Source organism: Salmo trutta, chromosome 37 (genome assembly GCF_901001165.1).
Source record: "Salmo trutta chromosome 37, fSalTru1.1, whole genome shotgun sequence".
Lineage (NCBI taxonomy): Eukaryota > Metazoa > Chordata > Actinopteri > Salmoniformes > Salmonidae > Salmo > Salmo trutta.
The window spans coordinates 33,257,753-33,275,954 of NC_042993.1; the positions used below are offsets into that span (position 1 = coordinate 33,257,753).

Consider the following 18,202-nt stretch of genomic DNA (forward strand, 5'->3'; position numbering starts at 1 on the left):
ACGTCTAATTTTGACGTGAGACTGTGAGAGCTTGTTACAAAATCCCACCAAATATTTTTTATTTATTTATTTTTATTTCACCTTTATTTACCCAGGAAGGCCAAGTTCTCATTTACAATAAACAGATCATGGTTGCCAGGTTCTCAGAAAATGAATGTTCTAGACATGTTTCGGGGGGAAATTGCAAGAACATTCATGTGTCCAGTTTACTGAGGGTTAGGAAAATATTCCATCAACATCCCACCAAACATACACAGAACATGGTTGCCATGTTCTTTAAACATAAGATATTAATGGACCCTTGTCCATACTCATCTGTACATTATGCCTTGAATCTATCCCTTCGTGCCAAAAAACCTGCCCCCTTTACTCTCTTTTCCGAACGCACTAGACGACCAGTTCTTTTAGCCTTTAGCCATACTCTTATCCTACTCCTCCTCTGTTCCTCTAGTGATGTAGAGGTTAACCCAGGCCCTGTAGCCCCCAGCATCACTCCCATTCCCCAGGCGCTCTCATTTGTTAACTTCTGTAACCTTAAAAGCCTTGGTTTCATGCATGTTAACATTAGAAGCCTCCTCCCTAAGTTTGTTTTATTCACTGCTTTAGCACACTCCGCCAACCCGGATGTCCTAGCCATGTCTGAATCCTGGCTTAGGAAGGCCAACAAAAATCCTGAAATTTCCATCCCCTAACTATAACATTTTCCGATAGAATTGCCAAAGGGGGCAGAGTTGCAAACTACTGCAGAGATAGCCTGCAGAGTTCTGTCATGCTATCCATGTCTATGCCCAAACAAGTCGAGCTTCTTCTTTTAAAAATCCACCTTTCCAGAAACAAGTCTCTCACCGTTGCCACTTGTTATAGATCCCCTTCAGCCCACAGCTGTGCCCTGGACACCATTTGTGAATTGATCGCCCCCAATCTATCTTCAGAGTTTGTACTGTTAGGTGACCTAAACTGGGACTTGCTTAACACCCCAGCCGTCCAACAATCTAAGCTAGATGCCCTCAATCTCACACAAATTTTCAAGAAACCTACCAGGTACAACCCAAAATCTGTAACCATGAGCACCCTCTTAGATATCATCCTGACCAACTTGCCCTCTAAATACACCTCTGCTGTCTTCAACCAGGATCTCAGCGATCACTGCCTCATTGCCTGCATGCGTAATGGATCCGCGGTCAAATGACCACCCCTCATCACTGTCAAAAGCTCCCTAAAACACTTCAGTGAGCAGGCTTTTCTAACCGACCGGGTATCCTGGAAGGATATTGACCTCATCCCATCAGTAGAGGATGCCTGGTTGCTCTTCAAAAGTGCCTGGTTGCTCTTAAAAAAGCATGCTTCATTCAAAAAATGTAGAACTAAGAACAGATATAGCCCTTGGTTAACCCAGACTTGACTGCCCTTAACCAGCACAAAAACATCCTGTGGCATTCTGCATTAGCATCGAATAGCCTCCCTGATATGCAATTTTTCAGGGAAATCACGAACCAATATACTGTACTCAGTCAGTTATGAAAGCTAAGGCTAGCTTTTTCAAACAGAAATTTGCTTCCTGTAGCACTAATTCCAAATAGTTTTGGGACACTGTCACCCCCCTCTTCAAAGGGGAGACACCTTAGACCCAAACTCTTATAGACCTACAGTTGAAGTCGGAAGTTTAATACACCTTAGCCAAATACATTTAAACTCTTTTTTTCACAATTCCTGACATTTAATCCTAGTAAAAATTCCCTGTCTTAGGTCAGTTAGGATCACCATTTTATTTTAAGAATGTGAAATGTCAGAATAATAGTAGAGAGAATGATTTATTTCAGCTTTTATTTCTTTCATCACATTCCCAGTGGGTCAGAAGTTTACATCCACTCAATTAGTATTTGGTAGCATTGTCTTTAAATTGTTTAACTTGGGTCAAACATTTCAGGTAGGCTTCCACAAGCTTCCCACAATAAGTTTGCTGAATTTTGACCCATTCCTCCTGACAGAGCTGGTGTAACAGAGTCAGGATTGTAGGCCTCCTTGCTCACACATGCTTTTTCAGTTCTGCCCACACATTTTCTATGGGATTGAGGTCAGGGCTTTGTGATGGCCACTCCAATACCTTGGCTTTGTTGTCCTTAAGCCATTATGCCACAACTTTGGAAGTATGCTTGGGGTTATCATTCATTTGGAAGACCCATTTGCAACCAAGCAATAACTTCCTGACTGATGTCTTGAGATTTTGCTTCAATATATTCACATCATTTTTCATTCCTCATGATGCCATTTATTTTGTGAAGTGCACCAGTCCCTCCTGCAGCAAAGCACCCCCACAACATGATGCTGCCACCCCCGTGCTTCACATTTGGGATGGTGTTCTTTGGCTTGCAAGCTTCCCCCTCTTGAGATGTTGCTTCAATATATTCACATCATTTTTCATTCCTCATGATGCCATCTATTTTGTGAAGTGCACCAGTCCCTCCTGCAGCAAAGCACCCCCACAACATGATGCTGCCACCCCCGTGCTTCACATTTGGGATGGTGTTCTCTTGAGATGTTGCTACAATATATTCACATCATTTTTCATTCCTCATGATGCCATCTATTTTGTGAAGTGCACCAGTCCCTCCTGCAGCAAAGCACCCCCACAACATGATGCTGCCACCCCCGTGCTTCACATTTGAGATGGTGTTCTTTGGCTTGCAAGCTTCCCCCTTTTTCCTCCAAACATAACAATTGTCATTATGGCCAAACAGTTCTATTTTTGTTTCATCAGACCAGAGGACATTTCTCCAAAAAGTACGATCTTTGTCCCCATGTGCAGTTGCAAACCGTAGTCTGACTTTTTATGGCGGTTTTAGAGCAGTGGCTTCTTCCTTGCTGAGCAGCCTTTCAGTTTATGTCGATATAGGACTCGTTTTACTGTGGCTATAGATACTTTTGTACCTGTTTCCTCCAGCATCTTCACAAGGTCCTTTGCTGTTGTTCTGGGATTGATTTGCACTTTTCGCACCAAAGTACATTCATCTCTAGGAGACAGAACGCGTCTCCTTCCTGAGCGGTATGATAGCTCCTTGGTCCCATGGTGTTAATACTTGCGTACTATTGTTTGTACAGATTAACGTGGTACCTTCAGGCGTTTGGAAATTGCTCCCAAGGATGAACCAGACTTGTGAAGGTCTACATGTTCTTTTCTGAGGTCTTGGCTGGTTTCTTTTGATTTTCCCATGATGTCAAGCAAAGAGGCACTGAGTTTGAAGGTAGGCCTTGAAATACATCCACAGGTACACCTCCAATTGACTCAAAATATGTTAATTAGCCTATCAGAAGCTTCTAAAGCAATGACAGAATTTTCTGGAATTTTCCAAGCTGTTTAAAGTCACAATCAACTTAGTGTATGTAAACTTCTGACCCACTGGAATTGTGATACAGTGAATTATAAGTGAAATAATGTCTGTAAACAATTGTTGGAAAAATGACTTGTGTCATGCAAAAAGTAGATGTCTTAACCGACTTGCCATACTATAGTTTGTTAACAAGAAATTTGTGGAGTGGTTGAAAAATAAGTTTTAATGACTCCAACCCAAGTGTATGTAAACTTCCGACTTCAACTGTATGTCCATCCTGCCCTGCCTTTCTAAGATCTTCGAAAGCCAAGTTAATAAACAGATCACCGACCATTTCGTATCCCACTGTACCTTCTCCACTATGCAATCTGGTTTCTGAGCTGGTCATGGGTGCACCTCAGCCACGCTCAAGGTCCTAAACGATATCATAACCGCCATCGATAAAAGACAGTATTGTGCAGCCGTCTTCATCGACCTGGCCAAGGCTTTCGACTCTGTCAATCAACGCATTATTAATCGGCAGACTCAATCGCCTCGAATTCTCAAATGACTGCCTCGACTGGTTCACCAACTACTTCTCTGATAGAGTTCAGTGTGACAAATCGGAGGGCCTGTTGTCCGGACCTCTGGCAGTCTCTATGGGTGTGCCACAGGGTTCAATTCTCAGGCGGACTCTTTTCTCTGTATATATCAGTGATGTCGCTCTTGCTGCTGGTGATTCTCTGATCCACCTCTACGCAGACAACACCATTCTGTATACATCTGGCCCTTCTTTGGACACTTTGCTAACAAACCTCCAAACAAGCTTCAACGCCATACAACACTCCTTCCGTGGCCTCCAACTGCTTTTAAATGCTAGTAAAACTAAGTGCATGCTCTTCAACCGATTGCTGCCCGCACTCTCCCGCCCGACTAGCATCACTACTCTGGACGGTTCTAACCTAAAATATGTGGACAACTACAAATACCTAGGTGTCTGGTTAGACTGTAAACTCTGCTTCCAAACTCACATTAAGCATCTCCAATCCCAAATTAAATCTAGAATCGGCTTCCTATTTCGCAACAAAACCTCCACTAATGCCGCCAAACTTACCTTCGTAAAACTGACCATCCTACCGATCCTTGACTTGTAATTTACAAAATAACAACCAATACTCTACTCAGCAAACTGGATGTAGTCTATCACAGTGCCATCTATAAGTCTTTACTAGGTAAAGCCCCGCCTTATCTCAGCTCACTGGTCACCATAGCAACACCCACCCGTAGCACGTGCTCCAGCAGGTATATTTCACTGGTCATCCCCAAAGCCAACACCTGCTTTGGCCGCCTTTCCTTCCAGTTCTCTGCTGCCAATGACTGGAACGAATTGCAAAAATCTCTGAAGCTGGAGTCTTATATCTTCCTCTCTAACTTTAAGCATCAGCTGTCAAAGCATCTTACCGATCACTGTACCTGTACACAGCCAATCTGTAAATAGCTCACCCGACTATCTCATCCCCATATTATTACTTACTCTCTTGCTCTTTTGCACCCCAGTATCTCTACTTGCACATCATCATCTGCACATATATCACTCCAGTATCAATGCTAAATTGTAATTATTTTTGCCTCTATGGCCTATTTATTGCCTACCTCCCTACTCTTCTACATTTTCACACACTGTACATAGATCTTTCTATTTTTATTTTATTTTGTGTTATTGACTGTATTTTTGTTTATATGTAACTCTGGGTTGTTGTTTTGTCGCACTGCTATGCTTTATCTTGGCCAGGTCGCAGTTGTAGATGAGAACTTGTTCTCAACTGGCCTACCTGGTTAAATAAATGTTAAATAAAAAAATAAAAATTGTTCAAGACATGTTTCATGGGAACATTGCAAGAACGTTTATGTGTCCAAGAAAAATGTATTACACATCACATCTTGTTACCGAGCCAATCATGGCCCTGATTGGTGGGCCACTGATCCAGTCATAGCTCCAAGTCTGTTGGTAATGTTTGGGATACTCACACACACACAGCACTTTTAACATACGTTGTTTTCAACTTGCATATTTTACACACTTTGACATACATGTCTACATTGTGCATGTTCATTTATACAGTAATTATTATTCAATATGTCCTCATCCGGGATTTGAACTCTTGGTTCACGGTACTTCGATCTTCCTGCTACGCCACCAGGTCCGTGTCAGGTATCAGTTAGTCTGACTATTCTCTAATCAATGATTTGATTTACTTATTTCAGCAATTGAAGGGCTTTCTGTATAGTTGTCTAATGTTGGTGGGGCATATTAACCTGTTTTAATAATACTTCTGAATCACTATGATCAATACAATATTTTCTTGAGTATACTTTTAACCAGTGGCGGTCAGTGCTGTTTTAGATGAGAGAGGATGATTTTCTTTTCATGAGTATGGCCTTATTTCTATACAGCATATTGGATGACTGTCATTCATATTCCATTCACCCAGTTCAATGTAACAGCGATTAGTAAAACCAAATGCTTACCTTGACTTGGAAGAGTTCCAGTGTTGTCTTGGATAGTCGTAGCCAGCTAGCTAAGATAGCATCCCTCTGTTTGAGCAGGGTGTTTCAGTAGGCTAAACTAGCTAGCTGCATTTGCTAGCTAAGTAAGTGAAACTGAAAAAAACTGAAGAAATCTCTCTCTATACATTTCTCTCTAGCTTTTCCTTCATTTTGGAATTAAATGAATTTGTTCAAACGTGTTCAACTATTGTCTTTCCCTCTCTTTGAGTCAATTACTCACCACATTGTATGCACTGCCATGCTAGCTAGCTTTAGCTTATGCTTTCAGTACTAGATTAATTCTCTAATACTTTGATTGGGTGGACAACATGTCAGTTCATGCTACAAGAGCTCTGATAGTTTGGAGGACATCCTCCGGAAGTTGTCATAATTACTGTGTATGTGTATGGAAGGAGTAGAGAACAATGAGCCTCCTAGGTTTTGTATGGAAGTCAATGTACCCAGAGGAGGACGGAAGCTAGCTGTTCTCTGGCTACAGCATGGTGCTACCCTACAGAGTGCTGTTGAGGCTACTGTCGACCTTCTTTGCAAAATAGTGTTTTAATCAATAATTTGGTATAGTTCAATCTAAAAAGGATACATTTTGAAATGTTTTACAATATGTATTTTTATGAAATTCACTGAGGATGGTCCTCCCCTTCCTCCTTTGAGGAGCCTCCACTGCTTTTTAACAGAGCTTAGATTTTCTTCAAAGTTAATTTCACCCTATTGCTTACACCTATTAAGTTATTTCAGATCGACACAAGTGCCTATAGGGAGGAGGGTTTTAGGGTTTCTTCTGATCAGGGTCTAACCATAGTGGCTCAATAAGCATAACCCCTATTCCTAGAGATATCCTTTATTGGAACAGTGTTTAGGGTCTTCGTCATTGGTGCTGGTGGCCTGTGTTCAAGACCCACTAGGGGAGTTACCCTACTCTCACATTCTTAGCACTGTATGTGGCAGACCAGGGGGTTTGGTCAAAACGTTTTTACAGATCAGACAGAGTTGGATTAGCTCATTTTTAAGGGTGTTTCTTTCAATAACAAACGAAAACAAAATCATCTTCCGGGATACTGTCTTCTGGGTTCCGGGTCTTGCTGTATCCTGGGTGGAACAAAACTGAGCTCCCTCCGTTATCTCTGGGATTGAGCACGACTTTACGGGAGTAACCTCTTTTCCCCCAGTCCCCTCTCCCATATGCTGCCCTTCTGGCAGCTTTATGGGACTCGACCAGCTGGTGAGCAATCAGCCGCTTGATTACTCACCAAACACAATCAGCCCCAATTAGTCCTGGCCGGAGAGCCCATCGAGACCTGGCACGTCCAGCAGAGGGAGCCATCGCCTTGTGATGTAGACACCGTCTGTCACCAGGCCTCAACGAGTCTTCCCCCTGGTAGCTGACCTGCTCTATGCCACAGAATGTTAAAATCATTGCATTTGTCAGACATTCCGATTGTTTGTATGGACATTTCGTTAGAACACATTATTTATGTATAAATAGTATTTTTGCACCTTTGTTTATTAATCATAATGTGTATAGATTTATCCTCTTTCACGGATTTGTTTGCTACCAGATGCTTTTCAGGTTTGATTTCGTGTTTCTGGATGAAGACAACAATGCTGCCTTTGCAGAGTTTGCATTTGACTAAAATGTTGTTCTCGTTCACCTTGATTAACTCAAAATAGTGGGAGCATTTCCATAAGGAAAATGTTAAGCAGGGTACAGTTGTTGAATCTTAATATGACAAATTTTGTCGCAGGAGGAATATAATCCTGCAGCAGGAGAATGATAATAAATATCTCAAATGTATAATCGCCCCAAAGGGGCAGCTGGAAGCAGTGTTTGTAGGTTAAACAATGCAGTACCGTACCTAGAGGGTTATGGTTTGGGGAAGGCTCTGCAGTGTAAAGCAACCGACCTCATACCATCACCAAGTATTCTCACGGCTTGCTAGAGCATTGTGAACTGCATAGTGCAGTGGTCTGAGCATCAGGAGTTTGCACCCAGTGCTGAGAAATTGTTCTGACAGCTTGTATGAATGGAAACTAATATTGGTGTAGCATACTGTCATGCACAAAGTAGATGTCCTAACCGACTTGCCAAAACTATAGTTTGTTAACAAGAAATTTGTTGAGTGGTTGAAAAACAAGTTTTAATGACTCCAACCCAAGTGTATGTAAACTTCCGACTTCAACTGTATGTGTTGTTTGCTCTATAACCTGTTAGTTCATATTCCTTGTGACCGTGATATATAGGCATAAGGCCAAGACAATAAGACAGTGGCAGAACAGATTCAACCACACCTTTGTTCTATCACAAAACCAGAGAGCAACCTCTGTACAGTGAAGTCCATAAAGCATATTGCATGTAACAAACAGTTACATGATCTACAGCATGGTCAAGCAAGCTAATGTTTCTGACATTTTCTGGCTCCTAAACAACTTTTGATTTAGAACCACTAGTTGCAAAGAAAACCGGAGCTTCCTCCGCTATTCCAGCACAATTTCAACTTCAGCAAATCACCTATGCTTACAGTGACAACTAAAATATACCAAAAACAATTTAGTCCAATCAACGTAAACTAAATATGATATGGCTATCCATGGTTCTGATTTGTTTGTTTGTGCATTTGTAGGAGTAGAAAACACATGTTGACTCACCCTACTACAATGCCATCCTCCTATCTTTCATGTTGACGAAAGGTCTATGACTGTCATATAGTACAGAATTAAATTTTTTGTTGTCCTAGGCTACGTGGCTAAAATGTTTGGTTGCTAGCCTAACTTCCTTTCATGGGCAACATTAGCAAGTTAACATTAGCCTTCTACATCTAGCTACATATTGAACTTCCATCCTCTTAGGTCAGGGGCACAACGTATGAATTTGTGGTTGTATCAGAATCGCCTTTATAATCATTGGCCTGTGTGGAGAATTAAGTCAAACCAGAAGTCCAAATCTTTATCTCCAGCCATGACTAATTTAGGAAAGGGACAATTTTAGCTAGCTAGCTACCCACTGGAGGACAACACAACGAGATGCAACAATTCAAGTTGTTTCTGTCAATGACGTGTTGCTCTCAGTGTGATGTGATTGGAGTGAAGCCAAATCCAAACTGGCTTTCCTTGACACTTTTTTTTTTTGGTGCTCCAGGACCATTCACAGTTGAGCTTACTCTGTTTGGCTCAACACTGATTGGATATTGTTTAATACTTTTTCATCAAGGGAGGCCAAATACTCTTTTTGACCAGATGCATCAGATAGATGGCCTACACAGAGACAGAGGGGCGCTGTTTCGCTTGCTCGGATACTTTCTCCAGTGAGATACATTCAGCCTCTTGCGAATTGAAGGAAAATTAGGAAACACAGAGATGAAAGATAAAAAAAACATCTTGTTCAATTTTAGGGGGAAGCCTGGCTTTCCTTGGCATCCATGAATACACACCTCTGCATGCCTGATGTAGCTAGCTAATAAAACGTTTTTTTTTTTTACATTTTCTAAAATGTATTTACTCATTTGAATACCTACACCCACGAAGCGGCAAATCTTTGGAGCGAAGAGTTGTCAAGAGTTGTCAAATGTCATTTCAATTGAGTTTTTCTACTTTACTAGTGAAATAGTCATTGAAATAATTGGCAATATCGAAAGGTTTTGTTATAAATGAACCATCAACTTCAATGAACATTGGAGATTAATTGGGTTTTCTGCCCTTTTAAGGTACTTTTCCATTATGTAATTTATCTTGGCTTACAAATACCTCCAGTGCAGCATCTGGATTCCCTTCCTCATACACATTAGACCGACATTAATGTTTAACATCTTCAACAAATGAGTCCTGATAAAACATTTTGTATAATCTCTTATAAATTTACTTCAGGCGCACCCTTTGGCAATTTGGTTTTTCTTGTTATTGCCACAATGTTATAGGAACTGATCCAAATACTGACTTAGCACTTGGCGGCCTATAGCAGCACCCCAAAACAAAAGGCGTTAGATGAGGCAGGTAAACTTGCAACCACAACACTTCAACATGACATAAGGTCCTCTAAGCTTTAAAGGAATATGTCTCCATATACAGAAAGACCTCCCCCATAAGCATTCCTGTATTTTCTGTAGATGTTATGTCCTTGTATTGCTACTACTATATCAAAGGAATTATCTAAGTGAGTTTCAGAGATGGCCATTGCATGAATGTTATCCAATGTTAGCAAGTTATTGATTTCATGAACCTTATTTCTAAGGCTACATATATTAATATAGGCTATTCTTAGCCCTTTCCTAGGTAGCTCACAAAAAAAGTGAAAAAACCCCCCACATTGACTGACTATAAGCTAAACAATCGGGGACTTGTGAGTGTCAGTTGGTGTGTGTGATGTGCTAAAGCTACCAACCCAGAAGTTTGGCTGTCTTTCTCCTCCCAGTCTTTTGAGAGGGAAGGTGGATGATGAGCTTGTCATTGCAGATGTAAGCAATGTCCTCACACTCTCTGGCAGCTTTCATAGCTGGGATAAGTTCTTTGTTGAGGAAGATGTTGGTTCCTCTCAAGTTCTTGCCCCTCTCCAAAACAGTCATCTTGTCCTTGAACCTGACAACTATCGGCCTGGGTCTTTTCACCTGGGCTGGTTACAGGTTTTCCAGGCCCGTGGAGACTCTGGTAACAGTGTTACTCCTCCTGGATTGTCCCTCTAGACAAGTCGGTTTTCCCAGTCATCTGTAATAATGATGATTCACAGACAGTGCTGATGTCATCTCAGGTGGACTTTGTTATCTTGCCTCAAGTCTCTTTCAGCACATGCACCTCTTCCTGGGAAAACTCTAAACTGTTCTTAAGGTATTGGACCTCTGGTCAGATCACCCATTCTTTTGTTAGTGGAGTCCACCAGTACTTGGACAAAGCTCTTGAAGCTATGACAGAATCAGATAAGTACGATCCTAGGTCAACACACATTGTTTGATAAGAGTTTAGATTATCTTTACTTGAGGTCTACACATTTTCAAACGGCCCACACAAACACAGATACTCAGGCCTATGATTAAATCCTTGCTGCTGCCAAGGTAGAACAAAATGGACGCCACTGCTGTGCATTGTCCATCCATTGGATGTCCATCTATATCTATCTATATATATTTTTTAGAGGGTAGATTGCCGGTGTCACGTCCTGACCAGTAGAGGGTGTAGTTGGGTCAGGACGTGGCAGAAGAGTCTGTGTGTTTGTGTTGTTTCATTAATTTTGGCCGTGTGACTTCCAATCAGGCACAGCTGTAGAGGGTTGTGGCTGATTGGGAGTCACACATAAGTGGCCTACTTTGCCTTTTGGGGTTGTGGGGAATTGTTGTGTGCACTGCCTTTGGACGAGCCTGCCACACTGTTGCTGTTGTTTTGTTTGTTTCAAGTGGATGCTCTACTCCTTTTTTGAACATTAAAAATATGAGTATCCACATTTCCGCTGCGCTTTGGTCCTCTTTCACTGAAGACAACTGTGACAGCCGGACCAATTGCTCGTTGTGTCAGTCCATCGTTAGTACATGTTGCCTGGCCACTGGGACAAAGACCAGAGCAGGGGGGAGGGGCTAGCATTCTCTCTGTAGCACTTAATCTACACTCACTTCAGGAAAAACCGTCTGGGCTTTGTGCATTGTAGCACTCATTCATTTGGCTCTGTCCTCCATCGCCCCTCTAGGTGACAGCATGGCTCTGTTGCGGTCGTCTAGCGGTGGCATGGCGGTCAGGTAGCATGGCAGTCTGGTGGCAGCCTCAGTAGTAGAGGTTGTTCTCAACATCAGCAGAGGGCTGAAGTGAGCTGGGAGCTCCTTTTTGAACAGGGCACATGGCTCATTAAGGGCATTAGGCTCAGGTGTGTCAATTAGGGGTGTGCTGATCCCCATGGAGACCAGCCAAAGGGGAGGAGATTATAATTAGGAGACACACAAATGAAAGGCACAGCAAACCAAGGAAATACAAAGGCTAAAATAATGCATGCCAATAAAGATAGTAGATGTAGAATAAAGATCACTGCAAAGTCAAAATAAATAATAAATACACACATAACGGGCTGGTCTCCAATTAGGGGGAAACAAGGGTGAGCAACACGTGAGAGCTATTTTCCTGTTGCTGTAACAATTGTTTGTAGACATATTTTTGTTGATTTAAAAGATCACTCACCTGTGATAGCGAAGTACTGTCCTCTCCATTACTCCAACCTTCTTTAATTTTGGGCGGCATGATGGTAGTAACGTAGGCTAACACTGCTACACCACGCCAATCCAGCACAGCACAGGGCCGATGGAAACAGCAACAAACAGCAGGGATTTAAACAGTCACAAGCCTGGGACTATGTGCGGTCCCAGAAGGGATAACTGCGTCGCAGGCTGTGTTCAAACTGTTAAGGAAATCTGGCTAGCTTGATAGCTAGCGGCTAGCGGCTAGCTTGATAGCTAGCGGCTAGCGGCTAGCTTGATAGCTAGAGGCTAGCTTGATAGCTAGCGGCTAGATTGATAGCTAGCGGCTCTTCAGACTTTATGATTTGGCAGTGACCTGGGACAGAGTCGTTTTTTCAAGGAAAAACCTTTTCAGAAACGTTCAAAACAACGAATTGAGCGCTCTCTTGTTCTGCGTTTAGCATGCGTTGCGCTCTGATGAAGTCCGCACTGTCTCCCCACTGTCTAGCTAACTGCAATCAATTAACTGAGAACAGCACTTTTTTCTTGCAGTAGGCCTGTTTTTTCACAGGTTGTCAGTAGCTGTCTGTATCCTCTTACAGACCAACAGACAGCCACAGATGGATAAGACTTAATTTTATTTTCTTACTCATTTTCATTCAGGTATGAAAAAATTGTGATTGTCATTGACTGTGTGTGTGTTTGAGAGAAAGAGAGAGAGAGAGAGAGAGAGAGAGAGGGGGGGGGGGCTTTGGCCACATATTGCTGATACTTATGTTGCACTTATGTTGCTTCTATCAATGCAGAGGTAATATCACATCGGGCTTCTGAGCACAGGCATAGGTACTTATGCTCTGATCCTGGCAGCAGCGAAAGCCATGAAGACTGTGGAAGTGATGATTGCATGGCAATCTTCACTATGAGGCAGACAAAATCATTGGATTTTCTGGACTGGTTGCACTGCTGGGCTTCCTAGTACTTGGACGGTCTTTTTATCCATCTCACATGGCATTATCTTTGGAGCTGGAGCTATGTTACTGGTCATGAAAACAAGAGTCGGATCTGCTGTAGAGATGGGTTTAACTAGTCTGGTAAATGGCACTGGGATCCAGAATAGGGGGAGCAGTACTAGGATCTACTTTGATGACAGAGGGACCGAAAGGGCTTTGTGTCATGGGACTGATTCTCGGTCTCTCCTTACTTCCCTTGAGACGGCAAATAAAGAGGCCAACAACAAGAGATTGGACTGTTGCTGTTATTCATGGCTGTGACATTCATGACTATGCTTATAAGAGTTTGGCTGGCGGTGTTTACAAGGTCTCCTGGGGGTGTCCTGCCTTCCATTCCTTTAGCAGGCATTTTTCTGTTACCTATAGCCGGTCAACTGACCTTTTTGGCAGAGATTATCTTGATTACCAAGTACAGTTGCAGGGAATTGAGCCCTATGTGGACAATATGTCGGTTTGGCAGGATTCCCGTTCGGACTGAGTGCTGAGGAAGGCAGTCGCCCTCAGTTTGAAAAATCCATGACACACTGGTTCATACTGCGGAGATGCTAGTTGGGGTGGTTGGCTCTGTTCTGGGGACAGTTTCAGTTAGCTCCCTGGAGGCAGACAGAGCTGGCTGGGTGTCTATGAATATATCTCTTATGACAGTTGTGGTGCTCAACAACGTACAGGTGGATATGTCACTGGTCAGCCATGAAGGAGACTCATACCTTGGTACTGGAGGAGAGATAAGTTTGCTGATGGGCATGGCTGGGCCATCGGGGTATATCTAGAAGCAGTTGTTATGATTGTAGGGAAACAACATTCAAAGATGGGACTTGGGCTGGCAGTTTTTGGGTCAGTGACTGGCACCATTTCAGTGACTGGCACCTAACAGTGACATAGAGCAAACTAGATACAGCTCTGGTGGGAACGCTAGCCTTGCCAATACTAGTGTTTGCTTGGATGAGGGGAACTGGGTTCAGCTGCCTTGGCTTTAGTGTCAATGGGGGGCTATGATGCTGGGAGCAGCTGAACTACTAAAAACTGAACTGGGGTCAACTGGATGGACTGGAAATCTACTGTTTCCAACCATCCATATCAAATAAAATAAAATCAAAGTTTATTTGTCATGTGCGCCCGAATACAACAGGTATTACAGTGAAATGCTTACTTACAGGCTCTAACCAATAGTGCAAAAGAGGTATTAGGTGAACAATAGGTAAATAACAGTAAAAAGACAGGCTATGTACAGTAGCGAGGCTATAAAAGTAGCGAGGCTACATACAGACACCGGTTAGTCAGGCTGATTGAGGTAGTATGTAGATATGGTTAAATCGACTATGCATATATGATGAACAGAGAGTAGCAGTAGCGTAAAAGAGGGGTTGGCGGGTGGTGGGACACAATGCAGATAGCCCGGTTAGCCAACGTGCGGGAGCACTGGTTGGTCGGCCCAATTGAGGTAGTATGTACATGAATGTATAGTTAAAGTGACTATGCATATATGATAAACAGAGAGTAGCAGCAGCGTAAAAAGAGGGGTTGGGGGGGCACACAATGCAAATAGTCCGGGTAGCCATTTCATTACCTGTTCAGGAGTCTTATGGCTTGGGGGTAAAAACTGTTGAGAAGCCTTTTAGTCCTGGACTTTGCACTTTGGTACCGCTTGCCATGCGGTAGTAGAGAGAACAGTCTATAACTGGGGTCGCTGGGGTCTTTGACAATTTTTAGGGCCTTCCTCTGACACCACCTGGTTTAGAGGTCCTGGATGGCAGGCAGCTTAGCCCCAGTGATGTACTGGGCCGTACGCACTACTCTCTGTAGTGCCTTACGGTCAGAGGCCGAGGAATTGTCGTACCAGGCAGTGATGCAACCAGTCAGGATGCTCTCGATGTTGCAGCTGTAGAACCTTTTGAGGATCTCAGGACCCATGCCAAATCTTTTTAGTGTCCTGAGGGGGAATAGGCTTTGTCGTGCCCTCTTCACGACTGTCTTGGTGTGTTTGGACCATTCTAGTTTGCTGTTGATGTGGACACCAAGGAACTTGAAGCTCTCAACCTGCTCCACTACAGCTCCGTCGATGAGAATAGGGGCGTGCTCGGTCCTCCTTTTCCTGTAGTCCACAATCATCTCCTTAGTCTTGGTTACGTTGAGGGATAGGTTGTTATTCTGGCACCACCCGGCCAGGTCTCTGACCTCCTCCCTATAGACTGTCTCGTCGTTGTCAGTGATCAGGCCTACCACTGTTGTGTCGTCTGCAAACTTAATGATGGTGTTGGAGTCGTGCCTGGTCATGCAGTCGTGGGTGAACAGGGAGTTGGATGTCACTCTGGTCATGGTCCCTGAAAAACTATTTCTGAGTCTAGTTTGTCATAATGTACTTATACAATGACACATTTTGTCATTTGAGCTGTCTTTTTTTATTCAAACCCATTTATACAACAGCACAGGCACTTGAACTCTATTACACTTATGAAAGAAAGCAATTGATAAATAAAGATGAATACTTTACTACTATAGCCTGTGTGTATATCTTTATAGTATTTTACCTTCACATACCAAACTACAGAATAGTTTAACTCAACTTGCCCACACCAAGACAGTAGGAAATGGATGAATGACAGGATAGGGACAGGGAGGAGTCAAGGCATATGCCAGATAAAGGAAGAACATCGATGCTCATGTGAGTGTTGATACTAATTTGATGTAGTAGATATCCTGGAGATGAATTAGTATGAACAGAATGATGGGAGAATTTGTGAATCAGTTAACGGGCATATCATGTTCTGGTCAGGCTCTCAACTAGGGAGCAGAGGAGTACTTTCACCTGTATCACACACAGACAGAGCTAGGGTCTCACCTGAGACAAAGAGCTGGTGGAGAGGCTGCACTGTAATCGCTGGAAGAAGAGGAAACTCATCCACTGTACACTGAGCTTCCTGTATCATCATGGTTCCATCAAAGCTGAGTAAGTCACCTGCATTTTACTGAACCGTTAATTTCATATAGTGGGGATGGTGGTGAATGATTTCCCTATGCTGTATAAGGTAGTGTTCAACAACCTTTGCATATGAGGCAAATTGTTTGATAGGTGGTTTTGAATTGACATGTTTGGCATTAAGTACTGCACCTTGCAAGATGTAAATGATTCTATTTATCAATGAGATGGAAGCTCATGTTTTGTCTTGGCATACACGTGCAGACAGCACACTGTGAATAATGTTGACCATGTACTTATTTTAGGACATCTTATAGCAAACAAGTATTGGAGAACAACTTTGTTGCTTCAGAGAGAAGGCATTGGGACATATACAGTATATCCAGTAAAGTGCTTGAACATTGGCTAAATCCTAGTTTTGCAAGTGTTGGAACCATGTGAGCAACGTGAACAATATATACAGTACATATCATGGCACCATGCATGGCAGTTCTACTGGTTAAACCTGATCAGCAAGTCTGTTGACAGTCACTTGCTACAGGCACTTCACAGTTGAAGTGACAAATGGTGGTTTCATTCAGTTGCATGGTACAATACAAATACCTAGGCCTACAGTATAAATACTGTCAATACTGTAAGTACAATAGAATAATATGATTAATGTACTCAAATTGCCAACCACTTAACAATTACATATCAGGGATGATTGGATATCTTTACTTACTTTTTCATAATATTTAATTGTTACACATCTTCAGGCAATATATATAAACTATACCACAAAGCTGTTATACCACATCCAGTGTTTTTGTTAGTGACCCTCTCTTTTCCTGCTTTGTTTCAGAGGCCAGGAGGAAGCAGCTCTGGGATTTGTCCTGGGAGTGGTGGGAGGCTGTGTGCTGGGGGCCACTGAGGAGCCAGTGAATGCCTGTGATGACCTCAGGGGCCCTGCTTAAGCCTGTGTCTGATGGAGTCCAGACTGTGAGGCCCTTGGGACTGGGTACCCTCCTGGGAGCAATGGCACTAACCACAGTCATGACCTCAGTGGTGGCTGGGGTCATATTCGCAGCAGCTATGGCTTCCATATTGCTGGGTGCCAGGAGAAGTGGTGGTGGAGCATCCCAGGCAGAATCTGTGGTTGTGTGAATAGCAGTTGGACTAGCTGGTGCTTTCAGGACCACAGCCAGTGGAGCAACACTTGGAGTTGTCATTGAGGCAATCGTGGTGGGCTCAGGGATGGTGGGACTTCTCTGGGCACTAAGCATATTCACCCTGCTCAAACCTGCTTTGCACTTCCTTTTCAAGTTCATATGGAGACCTGGGACAGAGCTCTCTGGAGGCCAGGGAGTGAGAGCTCAGAGAGATGGAGGCGAGGGAGGTGAAGAAGAGAGACAGAGTGACAGTGGAGATTGAGCAGAGGATTGTCACATTGGAGAAGGAAGGAGAAAGGACAGAGGGCCTGGAGCACAGAGTAACCTCGGAGGCACAGCGCAGGGAGAGAAAGGAGATGGAGAGAAAGAGGAGAAAATGGATGGAGGAGGTAAAAGAGCAAAGGACCATTCAAGAGCAGATCAACAAAGTGGTGGTGAAATATGTGGATTTCCTGACGTTTTCGTGGATACTCATGAATATGACCGCCATGGTCACAGCAGGATTTGGGGTGTTTGAATTCGGGGACTACCGGTTTGTGTTTGTGGTCCTTTTAGCTTTGGTCTTGTTCATGTCCTTCATGTTCATGAAATCGTCAAATTTTTACTTCTGGATGTTCGCAGGGTGCATGGGAATGTTTGCCATGTTTGCCATAGTGGTGCTCACTGTGCACACAGGTCAGGAAGTGGTGTCGGAATCTATCAAAATGCACAGGGTTGGTCAGGATATACTGTATCAAGAGGGAACATTAGCACACGGATGAACCACAGATCTTCTCTAGAGGCCTTGGGTGCAGGGTTTTTTGTGTCAAAGCTATGTCAGCTACGCTTAGGGGCCCTTTGGGAAGGGGGGAAGATAAGGAAAAGGTTATAGTAGGATCAGCTGGGTTGGCAGTGGTCATTCTGATAGTAGTGAGGGTCTCTTCCCTTGTGGTGCTGGGTGCGGGAGGGACCTCAGGGGCAATGTTAGGGGTGGTAGGGGCAGCAGGGGTGTCTGTTGGGGAACAGCAGCAGTGGCAGTGGGGTGGTCCACATGGGCAGGTACGATAGGGACTACAGCAAGGATGAGCGTTGGGGATGGGTAAGCGGCACTTTGTCAACATTGGATTGC

The 18,202-nt window shown here is 43.3% G+C and overlaps 1 long non-coding RNA gene across 1 annotated transcript; it reads left to right on the forward strand.

The window, feature by feature from the left end:
• Nucleotides 1–15,681: 15,681 nt before the first annotated feature.
• LOC115177418 (uncharacterized) lies at nt 15,682–17,946 on the forward strand. The gene is made up of 2 exons (XR_003872397.1): nt 15,682–15,973; nt 16,788–17,946. It is a non-coding gene; the product is annotated as an uncharacterized LOC115177418 (long non-coding RNA).
• Nucleotides 17,947–18,202: the final 256 nt, after the last annotated feature.